Below are 18647 nucleotides of genomic sequence, written 5' to 3' on the forward strand. Positions count from 1 at the left end.
ACATGATATGAGATGTTTTGTGTCAAAAGTTTTGTGTCACAAAAAACATTTTCAATCTTTGTTTTAAATTCCTTCCTCAGTGCGTAATTTTAATGTCTTAGACAACCCAAACAGTAGTTCATGGTTCCGGTCGACTGTTTTTAGTCAATGGCGGGTTGGTAATTTCTCTGCCAGGGACAAACCAACTCACTTGTAAACCTCAGAATTGGTTCAATTTACTGGAATCTCAAGCCAGTGGTCCAAGAACACAAAAAATGGTTGGTGGCTATATCGCACTGTCATCAGTGCCACCATGCTGTGACTGACTGAAACACACCAAGATCGTATTGGCACGGTATGTGTTGGCATTAGCAGCTTTGCATGCCCATCTTTGATCTGACTGTTCTTGGTGCCAATCTGACTGCTCCAACTTGTACTTGTGCTTTTCTTGCAGCAGCACCCTTTCTTCCAGCTGTTTCAACAGGACAACGGGGATTGAGGGGGATGAGTGCGGCCTGTAGCTGCACTCATCCAGGAATGGAGGGATATTCCTCAACAACTGATCTGGAAACTTGTGCAGTCCATGTGCAGATGCGTGACAGGTTGCTTCACATCTAGAAGAGGTCATACCTTACATTAAACTTCTTGTATGTACTGCACATACACTAGAAGTGTTGGTCTAGAAAGTTTATTGAAAACACAAACTTGTGTTGTTAAGCAGGCAAAGGCTAACTTAGACAGAATCTTCCTCAGACAGACTACAAGTCCCACAAGCCTGGTGCAAAGGAATCACATGTGCTGGCATTAATGCAGTGGGTTGCAAAAGACAGTTTTTTTTAGTTATTCTATGCTGCCTGTAACGTCTCTGCTGATGTTTACATGTTTTTTTTAATTAATGCATGGCAGTTGCCTTTAAATCCTGCTGGAGAGTGCCAATACCTAAACTATAAAAGATGTAGTTTAATAGAGTTACTGCATTATGGACACAACAAAACAGGGGACTTCCTTTATGTCTTCCTTTGGTTTGAAAGTGACTGTTATGTTGTTTTCTTAAGGCTTTCCCTTCAAAGTCCAGGTGCTCATGAAAATATGGTAATTCTTAGCTAAAACCAATAACATTTCCTTATTGCTTAATCCCACTGCAAAGTAGAATAACGATGTCGGCTTTCTTCACATAAATTCTTAATTCTTGTTTACATCCTAACATCTATTGTTTTAGACACATTAGAGTCTAATGACAGTGTAAATTTTAAATATAATATAACAGATTGGGTTGGCTCTACTTCCAAGGTTTTCCAGATTTTTCCAGCGGAGACTTAACCGTCTTTTTGAACAAAGGACAATCCTATATATTACATCTGAAACAAAAGAATAGAGTAAATCAGACTGTGTGAGTTCCCTGATGAAACAGAAAAGTATTTCTGCTTGGTGTCATCATACTCATTATAAGTCACCCATTTATAGATCTGAGAAGGTGCTCTCACATCCTTAGAATAGCCATGAGGTCAAATTGAGAGGAGTTTTACTTTAAACAGGCAGAAGTGTGCCGGATCTGAAATCCGCAGCATTTCACACAGCATGTTCTGTCTTCTTTGTAATGCACTGACATTTGTGCTTCAGATGACACATTTCTTTAATTCACCCTTTTACTGTACACTGTAAGACACGTGCTAAAGGTGTTTGGTTGGCACTTTGCTTTTTTTCTCCCAGAGCTACTGTAATTACTAATGACTCTTATTTTAGACATTTATCCAGATATTACAGTAGGACAGCACAAGCTGCAATCAAATCGCAAGAAAATGTGCAAATATAAACTGTGAATTAATGTTGCTTTCAATCCACTGCTGTTATGACAATATTAAGAGCAGGGCGCATTGATAGAAACAACTACTGGTTCCCAGCTGGTTCCAACTGAACCAAAAGTGAAAATTGCTTTTTGTGTTTTTGTTTTCTGTCTTTTTAATGAGTGTAGATAAATAGGCAATGGAACGAGTGTCTGAAGAGGCCTTGTGAAAGTTGTGAAATTGTTTATTTTTCCTTTTTCATTCTTTGGTTTATCTTCCCTATCATGTTGCACAGAATTGTATTTTATCAACTGACCTTTTTATTCATGCTACAATGGGAATATAGACCAAAATCTATCAAAACGAGGTTCTTAAAATGATGTTTAATTGTGTTTTTAGATAAATGTATTGTTGCTTTAAATTGTATCATAGAGGGTTGGGTTGGCTGTATCACGAAATGAAGGTGCTGAACCTTTCTGTGACAGTCTCTAAAACCTTGTGGAGATTTTCATGAGTTAGTTTAATTCAGATGAGCGATAAAATATTGATTGCCGCTGTGTGGTTACATAAAAAAATAGCTTTGTTGAAACCACAAAGAAGAACTCAATAGGATAGCAGAGCATGAAAAAGATTGCCCGGTGAAACAGTGTCTGCATAAAAAATTCCCTCCCTCTCAATATCTGCCATGAGAATAATAAGACCCCACATTCGAACGTGGTCGAGCACCAACGTAACAATGCGCGTTTGAGAAACTATCAGAGGGGCCATTCACACAAACTTTGGTTAATCACCCAGCTGCTTTTGTCCATTCTCCGCATCCTTTTCTCTCTCACCTCACAGTTAATACACCTCCACGCTAACCCGGGAATCTCATTCATCAATGCCAGGCCCGAGTGGATATTAGTAACCTCGCAACAGTGTGCGCGAGTGTATTATCAGCCTGCTGCTTGTCTCCTGACTTCATCACACAGTTGTCCATGTAATGGAGTAAGTTCCACAAAGAGCTGAAAGCTGATTAATGCTTTGTTGTTGGTCTGGCCGTGTTTGCTTGCGAGGCATTGTGTTGATCCACACTGACCTTTTGTGTCGTAGTTCACAGTGAACTGGTGTGACCTAATGCGTGTAAGCACTCAGGTAGAATATGATGTGCTTTTCTCAAGCGTGATTTAAATTTCCATTTGACTTCTTTCCGAGGGAAATATACCTTTTACTCTAGCTGGCAACAATATGAATGAAATGTCACAAGAAATATGTGATTAAAGTCACGTTTCAGGTGCTTTTGAGTTACTGATTGTTGAGAAAGGCATTCTCTCTCCAAACATCGATTTTATTTTAATTTTATTCACAAAAAAAGTGATAAAATTTCAATTGTGAGATTTTTTTGGAAAATAATACATTTAAATTTATTTAAAAGTATTTTTCATTTTTTTCTTGCACTTTCAAAAATCCTCACAGCCCTCCAGAGATGTGCGACCCTTTGAAGTGTATATATAATTAAAAAGACACTTCAACATGAGCAACAACAAATATATGAGCATTTTTGAAAGATGTTTTTGATGTTTGACAGGGATAGCTGAAGAATGATAGGTATTATGCAACAATAGAATCAGGGTGCACTCCAGCAGCTTTCCAATAAGGACTCTTATACACGGTGCATTACCAAGCAGACTGCTGGGGCACTTGGTATATAAGGATTACATGTAAACATAGGACAAGACATGGATATGGAATATTTGCTGACATTAATAGAGATTAAAATAAGTGTATATGAGGTTGTGTGTAGTGTGTGCAGGGGGGTGTAGATTTATTCATGTAAAGGAAGGCAAAAACAGTGGTGTGTGTAAAGAGAGGGTGCTGGGAAGGTATTGGCAGATCCATGTATATGCCCCAGGCCACTGACACTGGAGTGACACAAGATCAGGTCACTGTCAGGGGTCCTGCAGCGGATTAGCAGGATTGGTCAGGTAAGCAATGTTATTATTTTCCAGTTAATACAGTAAACTTTTTCTCTGTGTTTTTATTTTACCATCCCTGTCATTTATTTTTGTAGCTTGGGCTTTTATTATGGAGCTCTGAGTCACCCCCATACCATTGCATGACCCCTTCCAAAACAGCCCCCAGACCTTACGGAGGGAGTCTCTCTATGGGGGGTCAGCAGTCCAGTGACTTTGATGTTGTGTGGAGTTGAGAGACTGAAAACAGTGTCCCGAGTTGCCTCCACGCTGTTCACGATTCAGGATCCTTCAGTGTGATAAATAAATAAGTCTAAATAATATTAACGATAACCTCGATCAGCTTTATGTTGAATTTTTTTTTAGCACATTGGTTTGTCACAGGGTATGTGTTTGTAGACAGGTGAAATATTACATAATGCTTAAAAAAAAACGCTTTAAAAAGGTTAATAGCACTAACTGAAAGCAGTGGGCTAAGTTATAGTAACGAGTTATATAAACCCCCCCAGCTAATAGCTATCCGGTCGTTAAGTGATGACGTGACGCATCCTACTTCTGGGCCTAAAGTAGTCTGCGTTTAATATGGCTTTTGTGTTGTTAACATGTTTAATGTTTTGTATTTTCTTCTATTTAATCTCAAAAAGCTTCTAAAACAGTCAGTGATCGATGTTGACCTCCCTCGGTTTTTATTACCGCTAATCATTTATTTAAGCTCAGTTTTTAAAACCTTAGGATGTAACTACAGCCCAGCCCATGCAGAAGTATATGAATGACTAACCTCGTATTGTGGATGGATTATCTCAGTTGTTCTCCTGGCTGAAGTTTGGTCCTTTTACAGCATCCTGCCATGCGATTACATTTGTTCCTGACCACCGAGAACACTCACGTTAACTTTTATCCAGTGGAAAAAAGGTTAGCTTGTTTATATTATGCTAACATAGCTGTGTCGCTAGCGGTCAGGTAGCACATATACCAGCTAGCCCAACTTCAGTAACCCTACAAACGTCACTGCTGTTTAGTTTTCTGTCTTCATTTATTTTGGAAGTGATAACAGAGCTGTATGTTTTAATTTGTTTCCAAAACCCCACAGTCAGGACATGCTATATTGTATTTAGATAGAAGCTAGCGAGCTAACTTCCTGCTAACTTCTAACTCCGTTAAATGTCATAAATTCCGTTTTCATGGATGCCTGGATGTTAAACTCAATTGTTACACCTGGTAGAGCAGAACGCTGATCATTTTATTAAAGATGAAAGACTTTAGACAGTTTTTCAACTCTCAGTAATGCCATAGTGATCGTTTGATATATGGACCTGCAGCGGAGTTTAGGCCCAGACATGGCTAGTGACGTCAGACTTAACGACCGGATTGATGGTTTAAATGCCTAGCAAAAAACCCCCCAAAAAACAGAAGTGTTAGACTTAAAATAGTAACCACCTATTGTAATGATAGTTGCTATTGTTGAAGCTACCCACAGGGGGCGCTCTGGAATCAATAAGATATACAGAGTAGAAGAAGAAGTTATTGTGGTAGAAAGAATAATAAACAGCTAGCTGAAGCTAGCACCAGGAGCAATTCTTGATGTTTTATTCATAGAGGAATAAGAACATTACATGGTACCAGGAGACGGGTTAAGAATAAGAAGCAACGCAACAAGATGGATGCAATAAAACCGCCAAGTCCGTTGAAACTGACTGGAAACGTGGATGCAAGTTGGAGGACTTTCAAACAGCAGTTCAAACTGTATATTGCAGCTGTCGGAGTGGATCGACGGGCAGATGAAAGGAAAATAGCCATGCTGCTCACCATCGCCGGCACAGAAGCAATAGAGGTCTTCAACACTTTTGTGTTTGCTCAGCCCGAGGACAAAGATAACTTTGATGAAGTCATGAAGAAATTTGACGAGCACTGTCTGTCAAAGAAAAATGAAACATACGAGAGATACGTCTTTCGCTCATGCTTACAGCATCAGGGTGAGTCATTTGATACTTTTCTCACAGACCTCAAGATCAAAGCTCAGTCCTGCAATTTTGGTGATCTCAGAGACTCTATGATACGAGATCAAATAGTGTTTGGAACTAATGAGAAGAAGCTCCGAGAGAAACTGTTGAGAGAAACAGAACTAACGCTGGAAAGTGCTATAAAGATAAGTCAAGCCAGTGAGCTAGCACGACAACATGTACTGACGTTTAGAGAGCCTGTTCAAGGAGCAGCGCAACAGGAAAATGAGGCAGTGAATGCAGTGTCGATTAAAAGAAAGCCATGGAGTAAATTCAAAAACAACGACAACAAAAACAGAACGTGTGACAATGAAATGTTCACTTGCAAGAGATGTGGAGAGAAACACAGACCAAAACAATGTCCCGCATATGGAAAAAAATGTGCAAAATGTAAAGGACAAAACCATTATGCAAAAATGTGTCTCTCCAAAAACAAGGGACAAAAAGTACACACTGTGCAGGAAGACACAGATGACAGTGATGATCTAAGTGAAACATTTTTCATTAAGATGGTGTCACATGAAGAAGATGTCAATGCACAGTCTTCAAGACATAACACTGGCCAAAGTGTTAGTTCAGTCACAGATGATAAATGGACTGCTCCACTGTTAGTCAATGGGACATTGGTAACATTTAAAATTGACACAGGGGCCAAAGCTAACTTGATCAACGAGAAGGATTTCAAGGCACTGACTGAGAAGCCTAGAAGATTTACAGAGAAAGTCACGCCGCTGAGGGCCTACAATAACCAGCCAATACAAACAAAAGGAGGATGCAGACTTAAAGTGACAGCAAAAGGCAAACAGCATAACATTTTGTTCACCATCGTGCCTGATGGACACGAGTCACTTTTAGGAGATAAAACATCTGAGGATTTGGGACTAGTAAAGAGGATCTATCAGATTAATACTGACACCATGAAAGAAGCCAAACAAGGCAAAAGACAGGAACACCAAGGGCATGAAGGAAGTTCAGACATTATCAGTAAATTTCCTTCAGTCTTCAAAGGACATGGAACATTGCCTTACACCTACAAAATCCAGCTCAAGGATGATGCCGTGCCTGTGGTGCATGCCCCAAGGAGAGTGCCTGCTCCATTACGGACAAGTTTGAAAAAAGAGCTTGAAAGAATGACTCAAATGGGTGTCATTGAACGAGTGGAAGAGCCCACAGACTGGGTGAACTCTATCACTTGTGTCAAGAAAAAGCATACAGGTGCCTTAAGAGTCTGCCTTGATCCCAAAGATCTAAATGAAAATATTAAAAGAGAGCATTATCAGATCCCTAAGAGAGAGGAAATAATGAGTGAAATGGCAGGAGCTAAGTTTTTTAGCAAACTGGATGCATCACATGGATTTTGGCAGCTGAGGCTAGACCCAGAAAGCAGCAGGTACACTACCTTTAACACGCCATTTGGGCGTTACTGTTTCCTGAGGCTCCCATTTGGAATTAAATCAGCACCAGAGATCTTCCACAGGGCAATGGAGTCCCTGATCGAAGGGCTGGAAGTCACCAGAGTCTACATAGATGACCTCGTAGTCTGGGGAAATACAAGGCAACAACATGATGAAAGGCTGGAGAAACTTTTGTGGAGAGTTAACAAGAATGGACTTAAACTGAATAGAGACAAGTGCCTCTTTGGTGTTTCAGAGATGACCTTCCTGGGAGATAAGGTTACAAGTGAAGGGGTGGAACCTGATCAGTCAAAGGTACAAGCCATATTGGATATGCCAGCACCCACTGACAAAAAAGGTGTCTTGCGAGCAATGGGGATGATCAACTTTCTGGGTAAGTTCATTCCTAATCTTACCTCCAAGACAGCATGCCTAAGGGAGCTGCTACAGCACAACACAGTGTTCGAGTGGACGGCCCGGCATGAGAAAGAGTGGAAAAAATTGAAGGAAACTGTAACTACAGAGCCGGTCTTGACATTCTTTGATCCATCAAAGCCAACAAAAATTTCAACAGATGCCTCAAAAGATGGCTTGGGAGCAGTTCTGCTCCAAAGGAACAAAGACAAGTGGCAACCTGTAGCATATGCGTCCAGATCAATGACAGAAACTGAACAACGCTATGCTCAAATTGAAAAAGAGACTTTGGGCTTAGTGTTTGGGTGTGGAAAATTTCACAGCTATGTATATGGATTACCAACCTTTACAGCAGAGACTGATCACAAACCTCTCATCTCGATCAGAAAAAAGAACCTCAACGACATGTCACCCAGAATTCAGCACATGATGATGGTGTTGCAGCGCTATGATTTTGAGCTGATCTACACGCCTGGGAAATATATCGTACTTGCGGATGCTTTATCCCGAGCGCCAGCACCAAGTGGTGACAGGTTAGTCAGCGCTACAGCCGAGGAGGCTGAAACACATGTAAACATGGTAACTGCCTCACTCCCAGCATCAGATGTCATGTTGCAGCAAATTGTACAGGAGACGACAAAAGATCCAGTGCTGCAGAAAGTATCCCACCTTATACAGAATGGGTGGTCAAAAGGAGTCTGTCCAGGGTTCTACTCTGTGCGAGCTGATTTATGCATGGCTAATGGGCTGGTGCTGAGACAAAACCAGATTGTCATACCGCAATCCATGCGGAAAGACATGCTTCAGCGTATCCATGAAGGACATCTTGGAGTGGAGAAATGTAAAAGGAGAGCGAGAGAAGCAGTTTACTGGCCAGGCATCAACAGGGATATTGAAGAGATTATACAGAAATGTGAAACATGTCTCAAACATCACTACAAACAAACAAAAGAGCCAATGCTGGCAGCAGACCTACCCACTGCACCATGGCAAAATGGTAGGCACGGATTTATTTCATCTGGATGGCAAGGACTATGTTTTGGTGATTGACTACTATTCTAATTATCCAGAAGTGGCACAGCTTTCCAGTACATCAGCACAGTCAGTCATCACACACATGAAGGGCTTTTTTGCCAGACATGGAATTCCACAGTGTGTCATCAGTGACAATGGTCCACAATATGACTGTAGAGAATTTAGTGACTTTGCAAAACAATATGGATTTCAACATATCACCTCTAGTCCCTTGTATCCCCAAGCGAATGGACAGGCAGAAAAAGGAGTCCAAATAGTAAAGAGATTGTTCAAAAAAGCAAGAGACAGTAAGACCGACCCTTACCTGGCTCTGCTAAGCTACAGAGCTTCATCCCTGGAGTGTGGGGCATCACCTGCTGAGCTACTCATGCATCGCAAGCTCCGCACCACACTTCCACACATTTCCAAGGAAAATGACAATGCACATGACAACAAGCTGACCGACAAAAGAATGAAACTCAAGCACAGACAGAAAGGGAACTATGACAAAACTGCAAGGCGTCTGGAACCGCTTCAGGAAAGAGATGTTGTGAGGATTGCAGGTCCAGATTTCTGGGACAAAAAAGCAACAGTTCTCAGCGAAGTAGGGCCCAGATCGTTTGCTGTTCAGACAGAGAATGGACAAGTGTTAAGAAGAAACCGGAGAAGTCTGTTAAAGACACAGGATGTTAAACATCAGGACACAGAGACTGGAACTGAACAACGAGGTGCTAACCCTGTTGAGCACCACAGTGAGCCTCCTTCAACTTCCCCAATGTCTGAGATACTGAGAAGGTCTACCAGACCTAAGAAACCTACAGAGAGGCTCATAGAACAAGTGTGAACTGTTGTGGTAAAGAATTGTTAAAAAATAATAATAATAAATCACAAGTAAACAACGGATAATAATTCATTTAGAATAGTAATTGTTCACACTTAATTGATACCTGCTGAGTTATGTGTTATTGACTGTTCAAGCTGTCAAAGGTGAAGAGTTCTAATGTGCTTGAGGGCTGTATGGGATTAATTTGGTTCATTCTGGAAGATGTAAGGTATACATTTGGATTTATTTTGTTTCACTTGTGCTACAATTTTTGGTTATAAAAAAAAAAAAGAATACTACTGAATGTAGCTTGTTGCACAATTTATAACATGTTGAATGTTAGACAAGAATGTTCAGATGTTACCGAGTAACAGTTCTCTTTGGAATTGTGCTTATTATAACACCAACCTGTTTGGAAAGGGGATGTAATGATAGTTGCTATTGTTGAAGCTACCCACAGGGGGCGCTCTGGAATCAATAAGATATACAGAGTAGAAGAAGAAGTTATCGTGGTAGAAAGAATAATAAACAGCTAGCTGAAGCTAGCACCAGGAGCAATTCTTGATGTTTTATTCATAGAGGAATAAGAACATTACACCTATTTTAAAGTTAGGTAAAAACAACCTCAGAGTGTTGTAAGTAAAAAAGTTTTCCAATATTTTTGAAGCCTAGTTTATGGTCATAACATTGTTTTTTGTGTAGATGAACAATGACGTCACCAAAATTGAGGCCAAAATGTGGCAAGTGCTTGCAGTTACCTGTCTTTGAACCCACAGCGCTTTTGTCATGTGTAAAATCTGTCCAAATATTTTGTGCGTTTTTAATTTGGGGCATTAATTTTTTCGAACCAAACTGAATTTTCCAAATAAACAGATCTGATCAGTCAGACGACTGCATTTGGCAACAAGTGCGCTGTAGCTCGAAACACAAACCGGTACTGATTATACAAAAAATTATATAACAGTATTTTACCTCAGACACACAGCCAGACTTTGCTCAGGGTCAAACGGCTCTCTGAAATAATTTCTCTGCCTCCTCAGATGTGCTCCCAACTCTGCCAACAAGAGCTCAAACTGCCCCACTGACATCCTCAAATATGTACTAAAGCGGCCACGAAACAGCTTCAGCTCATGGATAAAACCATGAAATTCTCCCTGCAGCTGATAGGTGTTCGCTTTAATTTTTCTGCAGATTGCATAGGGTTGTGTGTAACAGACTTAATTCTACCTGAATACGATTATGAACATAGAATTTTATTTGCAATTTATAATATTCATATTGTTAAATTAGTACTTTAAATTAGTATCTTGTTGAGGCTCTCAATGTACTTAAGAAGAGGAATGCTCTGAGGGATGGAGCTGTCTGCTGAGTGTGTGAACATCATCCTTATGACAGCTTATGGTAAAGAGAGAAGGCGTTAAAGGGCTTATTGAGCATATGGCAACTCTCAGAAGACTTTCTTTGAAATCCCTTCCCTCCGTTTTCTCTATAACTGCACAAGTCTTGCCTAGTTTATATTCCCAAAGCATCGCCACGTGTCTCTCTGTGACCTCACTCTAAGGGGGGCATTATAGACTCCGCAGGGGGATCGGTGGGGGTCAGAGCCAGCATTTAACCCTCTGTAGCCTTAGTAGCCACTCTCTCTCCTGGACACCTGCTCTTTTTTCATACTGGGAGCCAGCATCTCACTCAGAGGTGATATAGTACCAAAGGTAAAGATATTTTTGAAAGAGAAAACAAAGACAGAGGTATTATAATTCTGACTGACTATAGAAAAGAGATATCAGGCAAGAAATAGATTTATTATCAGTATAATTACCAGTGAGGGGCAAAAGAGAAGAATACTGCTCAGACACAAGTTAAGATGCTATTTTACTTACAAACAACCTGTATTTCTACTCGAAACTCGCAACTGTATGAGGTCCCAATCCCTTGCCAGAAAGACAGACTGAGAGAAAACAGAACTAGAGGAGCCAAGAGGGAGGAGGTTCATAGAGGATTTGGGTCATAGATTGCCAAGAGGGATCCTATTGTGTGTGTGTGTGTGTGTGTCAGAATGTATGAATGTGTATGTTTACCTTTTTTTCTATCTTTGGGTGCTCTCACATTTCCCTATATCGGTTACAAAACCGAGTCCTTGTTAAAAAAGATTATGCTTTTAATACTGTTTTTTCTGTTTTTCGCAAAGGAAAACACATGGGATCATTTAATGGGGGCAATAAGTTATTATAGTTATTTAAGCTCAGCGTCATTTTATTTTAAACATATATTTCAAAATCAGTTTTAGACACTCCTGTGGGCCATATTGAAGCATCCCAGACATATTTGGGATGATTGGCAGTCATTACTGAGTCGAATCGGGTAGCTCTGACGTTTGAACCAATATTTGTACCAGACAACACCTTTTTTTAGTACTTTACTCATTCTAAATACTAAGTCTGTGGTTTACTTTATGACATGTTAGGTTTGCACGCTCATGAGATATTTCAGTATTGTCATGGTCTGCGGTGGGTGGCTGGAATTTCCATAAGGCTCCTGAACTGACCTGGGATCCGCCCCTGGGCAGGGCCAACTCCAGCTCCCGCACACCTGGAGCCTATTGCAGACAATCAAGCCAGAGGGATTTAAACCACACGTTGATGTTCATTCACTGCCAGTTCGTCATCAACACATGTTGGTAACAGGCCGTATATGTTAAGTTCTTGCTGTGATTCATCCTGTTAACACGACTCTCTTGTGCTACAGTTGCTGTATCCACCTTGGCTCACACTCCACCTCTGGACTCAGGATACCTAGTAATCATTCTGGAAATCTCTCTGTGCCTCACCTGCCTGCCCTCCTGCCATCACACTCCATCTGAAGCCCCGGATCTCAGGCCAGCTTTTCCACGCCACTCAGCCTCCCCTGGATCTTCATCACCCCCCTCTCAACACTCCAGGTCCCTAACTGCAAGTAAGAATTGCTGCTCTTACAACTGGCCACTGCAGAGCTGCCTTCACTACCTACCTAACTCCTATATCCTCTTCCTTCAGTGTGACTGTTCCCCACTCAGCTCCGTTCCGCATCTCAGGCCTCATTCCCTCGCCATAGCCATGTTCCCCAGGCCACGCCGCACCAAGACTCCACGTCTCGCTGTTTTTTGTCTTTGCCACATTTTTCTCTTGCACTTAAACCTAATAAATTGTTGCATCATCTGCTGTCTCCGCTCTGGGTTTCTGCACCTGAGTCCTGTTCAGTACCGGCCACCCGGCCACGTGACAAGTATAGCCTGTGTATAAATGCTATGTTAAAATGTCAACTAAAACCACAGTGGAAAGAAAAAGCACAGTTTCTCTGACAACTTATTCTACAACCTAATTATCTGAAGAGATGTTGATGAAGCTATCAATGAGTCCCTAAACGTTTCATCACCATCATCATCATCCAAGACTTCAGATTCTTATCCACTGGCAACAGACATGCTAATGTTAGCTAACATTAGCATGTCCTTTGATAAATGTCCTTTGATAAATTTGACTTTCATGCTGTTAAATACAGCACACTCTTCAGCTTCAGCTGTATGTTACGTTTGGTCAGGTGTTCATTGATTGAATGTGTTGCCAAAGCCAGATTTTCATTTTGCACTTTAAAGGTTGCAGCGAATGTTGTTTGCATCAAGATTTGAAAAGTGTAAGCACACCAGAGACTGCTTCCAGCTCACCACTTGCAATGTGTTTTTGTTGTTCTTCAACACCTCACAGGAATAACGGGTCATTATCTTGTTACCTTCTTCTAATCTAGATGTGGTCAAACTTCGTCACTGACTGATTTAGTGCGACCATACCGAGTTCATACCACGCTCTATTACTGAGTTTATAATGGTTAAAGAACTGCAATGAACATTTAAATACATACTAACAAACAAAGTTTGCTTTGGTGTTAAATCAAGACCTGTATACTGGTTAGTTTCTGACTTCTGACTTTGTTAGAAGTACAATATACACATGTAAAATGAACAGCTTCATAAAATGTCTCAAGACACTATCATGGTCAGCCGAACTTTATTAGCTGGCTTGTTTTGTTAACTCAATCGATAATCAGCGGCTGCTCAGCCGCATGTGCGAATTTTAAGGTCACTCAGCTGAACTGTCAAATTTACAAATGTGTACGATTGCGGGATTTGTGTCAAATATTTGTGTACGCCACGTAGATGTTGGCACTCACAGTCCCTTAGGCAATGTTTATGCAAACTTTCATCAAGGTTGGTTTACTTGTCTATGGATATTGGGTTCTCGCTAATAAAAACATTTTCATACACACACACATAAACAGTATCCTCTATTGCAGGGTCACAGTACACTGGGTCAGCCAAAAACCACAATGTCTGGAGCGCTGATCTGTAACTGTTAAGGGCCTTGCACAAAGGCATGCTTTTGGCAGTGATGTTAGGTGCTGTGGGTGAAATGCCAGTCTGTCTCTAAGTGCTGGCCCGCGTCCAACCAACACCCTCGAGGTCGAGGGGGTGATTGGACCACTGACCTGCAGAGTGATGATCAGCCTGTATAAGTGCAGGGATAAAGAGGCATCATCCATCTGCATTTAATGTGAATGTGGTTAGTGAAGCGATCAAAACTGACAAGTAGCTGAAATCTGTAACCTTTTGGCTGGATTTAGGAGTTTGATGGAGTGTTTAAAGTTTAGAAACAGTGGAGTGCACTTATTTTGCAGCTCTCACGAGAAGTCATTCTTGCAGATAACACATTTACAGAGCTCCGGCATCTGTCTGTTATTTTCTGAAGTAAACTGCTGAGATTCACCGGACGTTTCCTCTGTTTATTTGCTGTTTATTCAGGGGGAGGTGATGACCCACTACTCTGAACTGTCACCACATGACCTCGCAATGACATCGCTGTGGGATATGGCCTGTGGACTCAGCATATCAGCACCCATCTTCTGTCAGTCATATCGGCTAGGAGGGGGACCCGCGGTCAGAGGTGACACTTAAAGGTTTTCTTTTTGCCGCACTCTGTCAGCACCGTGTCTGAATACTTGTAAATATTGTTTTGACTTGAGAAAATAACATCCTCATGGTTTGGTAGCTGAGTTAACTCAAGGACTCTGCATTTGCTCGTATCTTTCCTCTGGAAGACAGATTTCAGCTCTGATTATAACTTGTGAAAGGCACAGCATTGAACACTACTCGCTCCAGGAAGAGTATTCATGAGTAATCAGATATTTCTGAGAGATTTTGGAGAAAGAACCCGAACCAGATTGCATGAAAAAGTGGCTTACGGACAAAATCTGCTCTTGTCAATTGAGTTGTCTTTCTTTCTATTTCGTATCATTTAATCTGCGTTTATCCATGGATGTTCCTGACCTGAACTTTCTTCTTTCACACCAGTGCAGTTTAAGAGTCTGTGGATCATTTGCATGTAATTGTTGAATTGAGTTAGAGATCGGAGGGAAGGTCGGCGCACGGGCCAGTTTTATCGAGAAATTTCATAGACTCAGATTTGGTTATGGTGCTTCATTAGCACAGAATGAAGCTGTTGAGAGTTTCTCAGCTGGCCTGGAAGCACACATTAATAGACTGGAATCAAATCGAAGGGTAGAAAATGTGAGAAAGCTCTGTGGGAGAGAACAGTCGGGGAGCAACTTTTCAAGTCTGAATCAAAGTTCATTGACTGCATTTATATTACTCCGCTCGCATTTGCTCCGAAAAGAAATGCACACACAACTTTCTGAACTTTGGGACAAAAATATGCACAGTATGGGTGCACAAGCTATTTAAACATATTTATTATAATTGCAGCACATTTCTCATTTTCTCTTGATTGCTGTTTTAATTTGCATTATGGGGCATATTTGTCACCTTCTCTGATTACCATTATAGCCTTGGGAGTCATGGCTACAGCTTTGACTTTTCGGTGTTATGCAAAGAACTGTCATGGCTGCGTCAACATCTGTGAGTGCTGCGATAGTTTAGGCTAATGTTTTAATTGGTTCCCGAGAACAGAGGGCAAGCCAAATTGCTTTGATGTCCCAGAGGCTTTCTCTCTTAATGAGATATTCTCCCCTCTCAGGATCAGAGGGGTCCTGACCCGTGTGTCGTCACCGGGATATTATTGTAGCACATTCGCCTCTTTCTGATAGAGTACACTGAGAGGTTAATGAAAACAGAAGTCAAGGAGATGTCTGTACATGCAGAGGGAAGTGCAGGTTTTGAGCACGTCCTACTGTAACGGAGAACAAAAGAGGCAAAGGAACAAAGGTGGATTACTGATAGCGTGAAGTATCACATGCACCCGCGCGCTCCATACAGTCCAGACGAGGTTTCTTCTTGCCGGTTTTGCTGTGAATAAAACCGGAAGCTATTCTGGATCCCTTTAAAACTGACAGCACAAAAGATTTTAAGATAGATTTTAAATTAGATTTTTCAAAAACCCTCTGTGTGGTCCCCTTGTGTGGCCGAATCCACTGCAAGGTCCATCCTCACCTTTCATCGGTTAATAAAAGAGAAGACGCGAAAGAACAGGGCAAGATAGAGCCGAGACGCTGATGTCCTTCACCTGTGCTCACCCGTGACAAAGGCTCTTTAAACAGGGGCGGACAAATGAGAAAAGATTAGAATCGGAGTGGGCTGTCAGTGTCGAGTGGGTCCATTTCCTTCACTGTGACAACTGGGGGGAAAGAAAGGAAACACGAATGGGAAGAAAAGAAGACAGTTACACGGCCATACTCGGCCTAAGGCCTTTTTTTTTTCATTGTTCAAAGGTTCTTTTGTTTATACCGATGATGAAACATAGATATCAGAGATATGGGAAGCAGTCCTACTCTGCTGATAACAGCATATATGACACCTACCTCCTCCCCGCCAGCGAAATAAAGATACAGCAGATACCTAGCTGAGATCTTATTCTCTCTGCCTCAGGCCCCACACCACCACCTTCTCCTGCTAAATCCTCCTCTATAAGCAGCTAAATTTATCTGATACACCTTGTTTAACCCCCTGAAGGATCTGTTAGATTAAGAATGAACTGATGATATTACCCAACAATCCATTCAAAAGTGAACCCAGATGATAACCTCATTTCCAGGGAAGAAAAGGAACACACTGTTAAAGCACTCTGGGTAATAGCTTGTGGGTGAATGTATTTTCATTGCTGAAGGGGATTTGACTTTATCAAGAGATCTTAAAGTCCCCGTACTTAAACAAATTCTGTTTTTTTGTGTGCTGTTTGTACTTACTACTTTATCATCTTTCAAAGAAAAAAAATAACAGTACAGTATTTATGTGTTTTTGTATGTGTGCAGGAATGTACAATCGGATTCTTGATGAGTGCTTTGTTCTTACTACTGTCACTAACCAGTTTTCTCATTTTATATAATTACCGGCCATTTTATTAGGTATAACTATTCAACTGCTCACTGACACAAATGTCTAATTAGCCAGTCATATGGCAGCAACGAGCATCAGAAAGTGAGCATCAGAATAGGGAAGAAGTGTAATTTAAATGTGTGGCTGTTGGTGCCAGATGTACGGTGGCCCTGAGAGGCCAAGCAGACTGAAACTTAAGAAAACACCAGCAATAAGAAAAATGCTGCAAAAACACACAAAATACAACAGAAATAGGAAAAAAGAAAACAGAAATTGGAAAAAAAAAGATTTTCAAAAGCACAAGGGAAGTGTTTCTGGGGAGACAATAACCCGACGGACCAGTTGCAGGAACCCAAAACATGGTAGGCATGTTTTATCATGATTCATATAATACTGATGATGGATTTTAATGCTAATAGTTAGGCTAACACACTTACCTCTCATCTTTTCTTTCCTCACAAAACCGATAAATCCTCCACTTCTTTTAAGTGTTTCCCAGTGCAATTCTTAGCATATTTTGGTTTCTTCAACTGGTCCGTCGGGTTATTGTCTCCTCAGAAACACTTCCCTTGTGCTTTTGGAAATCAGTTTTTTTTTCCCAATTTCTGTTTCCTTCCTATTTCCTTTGTTGTTTTTCCTATTTCCGTTGTGTTTTGTGTGCTTTTGCAGCATTTTTCTTATTGCTGGTGTTTTCTTAAGTTGCAGTCCGTTTGGCCTCTCAGGGCCACCGTACAGATGGGCTGATCTGAGGATCTGAGTAACTGATAATCTGAGTTAAAATACCTAGGGCCAAGCATCCAAAGCAACAGACATCACATGAGAGATGAAAAAGGTGAAAAAGAGTGCATTCAGGGGAAAGTGGGTGGCACTCGTCTCCAGGAGCAAGAATGAAACGGATGAACTGAAGCTCCGCCATCACGTGATGTCACATGCTGCTGTTTCTGATGTCACTTCCAAAAAAAAAAGAAAAAAAAAAAAAAAAAAAAAGAGTGAAACGGAAGGTATAGGAGATAGCTGTGGGACTATGATGTATGGGTTGAAGATGGTGGAACTGACAAAAAGACAGAAGGCATTGTTGGAGGTGGCAGAGTTTAAGATGTGAAGATTTTAACTAAGAGTGACCAGGTTTATAAACGAGAACATTACAGCGACAACCCAGCTTGAGCAGTTTAAGAGTTAGAGACGCTCAGGTAGTGTGGCCATGAGGAGAGGAGGGATTGTAGATATATTGGACAAAGGATGCTGAAGATGGTGCTACCAGGTGGGAGGGAAAGAAGACAACCACAGAAAAGGTTTAAGAATGTAGTGAAGGAGGACATGGACATGGAGATGGTTGGTGTGACATAAGATGATTCAAGGGATAAGGTTAAAGTGAGAAGCCGAAGAGCAAACATGCAGTGAATAGCCAGAATAGCCAGTCTGCTTTGCATTGATAGGAAAACAAAGGTAATAGAATTGAATTGGAGAAATGAAGGGAATTGTGTCCACTAAAGCAAAAATGGCAACTGAAGAAAGTGAAACAATAGTCTTCAAACAATAAAATACAAAACAGGCACAGAGAGACAAATATTCCATGGAGGATTGATGATAGTTGAAACGTATGTGCTGATATACACAAGACGGTGAGTATGTCGCCTGACACACGCACCAAGTCTAGCTCGGGTTTAAAAACAAAGAAAGACATTTTTTAAAAATCTAATTTGATGGAAAAAGACAGCAGATGAAGAAGCTAGAGGAAAAGGACCACCTGATCCGTCAGCCCAAGATGAGAAACTCACCACAATTACTGGACAAGCATCCATAAGTGGGATAGCCTTTTAACAAGAAATGTGGCGGAAAGTGATGTAATCCAGCATGGATGAAAGGGCATCATTTCATGGTCATTTTAATACGTTTAGCCAACACATTAGTAAATTGAAGGTATTAAATA

General features: G+C 41.0%; 1 long non-coding RNA gene across 1 annotated transcript; it reads left to right on the forward strand.

The window, feature by feature from the left end:
* Window positions 1-9877: 9877 nt before the first annotated feature.
* Window positions 9878-12543, forward strand: LOC146556539 (uncharacterized). Its single transcript, XR_014888993.1, has 4 exons — window positions 9878-9995; window positions 11825-12033; window positions 12106-12312; window positions 12393-12543. It is a non-coding gene; the product is annotated as an uncharacterized LOC146556539 (long non-coding RNA).
* Window positions 12544-18647: the final 6104 nt, after the last annotated feature.

Source organism: Mchenga conophoros, linkage group LG16, assembly GCF_057382185.1.
Source record: "Mchenga conophoros isolate Kocher_MC1m ecotype Shallow Benthic linkage group LG16, M_conophoros_male_GT1.1, whole genome shotgun sequence".
In the NCBI taxonomy this organism is placed as follows: domain Eukaryota; kingdom Metazoa; phylum Chordata; class Actinopteri; order Cichliformes; family Cichlidae; genus Mchenga; species Mchenga conophoros.